The sequence below is a fragment of the Nematolebias whitei genome, unplaced genomic scaffold, assembly GCF_014905685.2.
Source record: "Nematolebias whitei isolate Nwh7 unplaced genomic scaffold, NemWhi1 Nwh_scaf_5480, whole genome shotgun sequence".
Classification (NCBI taxonomy): domain Eukaryota; kingdom Metazoa; phylum Chordata; class Actinopteri; order Cyprinodontiformes; family Rivulidae; genus Nematolebias; species Nematolebias whitei.
The window spans coordinates 1-4,021 of NW_023624025.1; the positions used below are offsets into that span (position 1 = coordinate 1).

At 44.0% G+C, this 4,021-nt stretch overlaps 1 long non-coding RNA gene across 1 annotated transcript; it reads right to left on the reverse strand.

The window, feature by feature from the left end:
* Window positions 1-1,393: 1,393 nt before the first annotated feature.
* Window positions 1,394-2,531, reverse strand: LOC119429683. Its single transcript, XR_005187822.1, has 3 exons — window positions 2,455-2,531; window positions 2,221-2,357; window positions 1,394-1,547 (listed from the first exon to the last, which is right to left on the reverse strand). It is a non-coding gene; the product is annotated as an uncharacterized LOC119429683 (long non-coding RNA).
* Window positions 2,532-4,021: the final 1,490 nt, after the last annotated feature.

Sequence of the window (4,021 nt, forward strand, 5' to 3'; positions counted from 1 at the left end):
GGACTGTCTTCAAGTTGGAGTGGTTAAAGTCACCAGCAACAATAAAAAGTCACCAGCAACAATAAAAGCAGCCTCAGGGTATTTGATCTGGTGTTTGCTAATGGCTGCATAAAGTTCTTTCATAGCCAGCTTAGCATTAGCATCCAGGGGGATATACACTGCAGTGAGTATGATGGAAGTGAGTTCTCTGGGGAGGTAATAAGGTCTTCATCTGACCGTTATAAACTCCACATTAGGGGAGCATTGTCTCTCGGTAGCAGCAGAGTCTGTGCACCAAGCTTTGTTAATATAAATGCACAAACCTCCACCTCTGGTCTTGCCGGAGTCCTCAGTTATCCTGTCGGCTCGGTGTGTGTGGCGTCCTGCTAACTCAATAGCATTGTCCGGGCAGCTGTTGTTTAACCATGTTTCAGTGAAAATCATGACGTTCGAGTTCATAATCCGCCTGTTGTTGGTGATGGAGAGCCAGATTTCATCCATTTTGTTTGTCAAAGAACGGACATTGGCGAGGAAAATACTGGGTAAGGGCAGCCGATGTGGTGTAAGTTTTAGCTTAGCCCGTAGTCCTCTGTGCTTACCTCGCCTATGTTTACGTTCTCGGCGCAGTCTGTGTGTGCTTCCGCCCGGCCTGGAGGAGTAAGCAGCCTCCGGTGTTCTGGAGATCTCTGGAATGAGTCGGAGATCGGCAACAAAACTATCGGAGGTTTGAGTACAGATGTCCAGAAGTTCCTGTCTGCTGTAGAACAGCAACGCTGAGCAATTCTGGATGAATAGTCCGGTCAAAAGTAGGTAGAAAAACGCTAAATAGCATGTTCTGGAGAGACTCTGAGCCTTGCGTTGTTCACACGCCGCCATCTTGGTCAGACCACACTACATGAAGACACCACCGGTCAAAGGTCAGTCTGTAGACCACACTACATGACGACAGCAAAGGTCAAAGGTCAGTCTGTAGACCTCACTACATGAAGACACAACAGGTCATAGGTCAGACTGAAGACCTCACTACTTTAAGACACCACAGGTCAAAGGTCAGCCCGAAGACCTCACTACCTGAAGACAGCAAAGGTCAGTCTGTAGACTGCTCTGTGTTTAAATGAGGACATTGATCAGGAACTGAAAGAATTTGTCTGCTGATCTTCTGACTGAATTGTGTTTGCACATGTAGGGTAGGTACCAGGTGTGATCCTACAGCTGGATGTTCCTGCCGGGTGTCTGAGTCTGTAACCGAATGGGGCTGGAACACCTACTGCTGCTGGTCTGAACAGGTTTACAACTCAACATTCACTTGGATTAAAACACAAAGGTGCATCTCTTCAAGATCAAACTGACACTGTGATAAGAAGCAGAACAACACAGGGGCTGGGGGTGGGTGAATGTACCTATGCTGATGGGTGCAGGCTGTGGGGTCTGGACCGGACTATTTGGGGTCTGGATCGGACTGCGATCACCTCCTTGATGCGTGTTCAGCTCTCTGACATTGCTGAAGAAGTTGTTTGTGTCTCTGGGTTGGATCTCCTGCAGAATCTTCTGCAGACTTGATGATGTGTCTGTCCATGAACACAAAAACATTAGAAATATGTTCTATTGAAACTTTACAACAGCTTTCAATCATTGGTGTCACCATGTCCTTGTTGCTCTATTACTGTATAAATGTTGTTTTACTTATTTACCACAGGACAATAAAGAAGAAACCTTCTACAGGAAGGTTGAAGGCCAAAGAAGCAGCTACAGACTCCAACATTTATCATATTTCTTCTGTAAAGCCCAACAAGAATTCAGGACTTCTTTTGTGAAAATCTAAGCTGAGAGAATGCTGTTGATTTAATGTAGGAACTGTCGAGGAAGTAGAAAGATGCAGGAATAAGCAGAGCTTAACCTGTGTTTGTGTAAAAAGAGTTAAAGTTCTGAAAACGGCAGCGCCGTCATGGAAAGTCCAATGTTCTGTGACCCGTTTAAAATCTGAATGATGATTCTGCTGTTAAAACAGAGCTGCACACCCAAAAGGTGATTTTTACAGCTTTTAGTGAACTGAATGTCTGTCATCTGAAGTTCTAATACCAACAGTCAGAGCTCAGTGTTCCTGAAAGAGATGCAGGTTTTCATTGAGTTTCACCAAAACTGCAGAAGGAGTGACTCAAAGATCAGAAACAGAAGTTGAACGGGATGAAAAGTTTTAAAGATACGTGAATGTTTCTGCGTTGGCTGTGTTCATCAGATTACCTGAGTCAGCATCCATGGGGATGAGTCCCTCTGGGGACGTGCTTTGGACCACAGGAGACACCACGGCAGAGATTCTGTAGCAGATAGAAATCAGTTCTGACACCAGGAATCTCCATCGGTCCATCTGACTCAGATTCCTGAGAACACAGAGAGGGAGGAAGCTATGAAACCTACTCTGCTGGTTCTGATAGCACCAAAGTCAGACTAACTTCTTGTTGTGGATGCAGAACTCACTCTGGGTTCAAATTCTGTAGGACCGCAGTGATGCAGTGAGTTCGACCGTAAAGAGGACATGAAGCCGCAGCCTGCAGAAGAGATGATTCGGCTTGTGACACTTCTGACTGTAGACAGAGCAGCAGGAACCAGACCACTGAAAACACACAGACAGTTCCTAACAAGCTGCCACCATGTGAAGACTGAAAATACACAGACAACACACAGACAACAGACTGACAAGAGAGTGACAACAGACTGACAACAGACTGACAGCAAAAGGACAGCAAACTGACAGTAGACTGACAACAGTGACAACAGACTGACAAGAGAGTGAAAACAGACTGACAAGAGAGTGACAACAGACTGACAACAGACTGACAACAGACTGACAACAGACTGACAAGAGAGTGACAACAGAGTAGGGGTAGAACGACTACATAATTGTTAAACTCGACATTAACATAATAAAACTTGAGTAGAAGTGAAGTAGGTGATGACGTCATAGGATCTCAAGATGCAAAAATAAATAAATGAATAAAAACGCAAAAAAAGTCATTTATTATTTACACACAAAAAAAAGACCAACAAAATATTGGGAGCGTATATTATGCCCCTATCATTTAGCATACTGCAAATAAGTCACAGGAAAACCAAAACTATTAGTTATTATTATTATTAAGCTGCAAAAGTGAAAGAAACGTGCGGCACGTTAAAAACAAAACTAAAAACTAAAAACAGTGGGGTGGACGACCACCCCGCATCACCACCTGCAGTGGTGCGCATTAGTTTTAGAGATTAATATGTTTATAAATTTTTTATAGGTTTAGAAATTATTATTTTTGCTTTTTGTTTGTGAAACAAGGTCAGAGGAAGCTGGTTCTGGTTTGGTCGATTAGACCCGGTGTTACACAATATTCTGTGACCTGCAACAGTGCATGCAACACCGCCCCCTACAGTCACAATATACGGTGGTCACTAAATATGGTGCAACACCGGTTCGCGAGCTCGCGAACAGTCAGGAAGTTGATTAATTTTCTGTTTCCTTACGGTAGTTGAACCGGAAGATTCATCTTTAGTGAAATATTTCCAGACATTGATGCATTTCTACCTGTTTGCCAAGACTGGGCCTGCTCCGCTCCATCTGTCTGCTTAAAGGAATCCATTTTGTAGACCGCGCCCAATGCGAATCACGTAACACGTGACGCAATGACGTAACTGCGACGTAATGACGACATTACGAATACTTGACATGAAATTTAAAAACTCGACAGATGTCCAAGGAATCGATGTGTTGATTATTCGAGTAGTCTGTTAAAGCCCTACAACAGAGTGACAACAGAGTGACAACAGAGTGGCAACAAACTGACAACATACTGACAGCAGACTGACAACAGACTGACAAGAGTGACAACAGTGACAACAGACTGACAGCAGACTGACAACAGACTGACAAAAGACTGACAACAGAGTGACAACAGAGTGACAACAGAGTGACAAAAGACTGGCAACAGACTGACAGCAGACTTACAACAGAGTGACAACAAACTGACAACAGACTGGCAGCAGACTGACAGCAGACTGACAA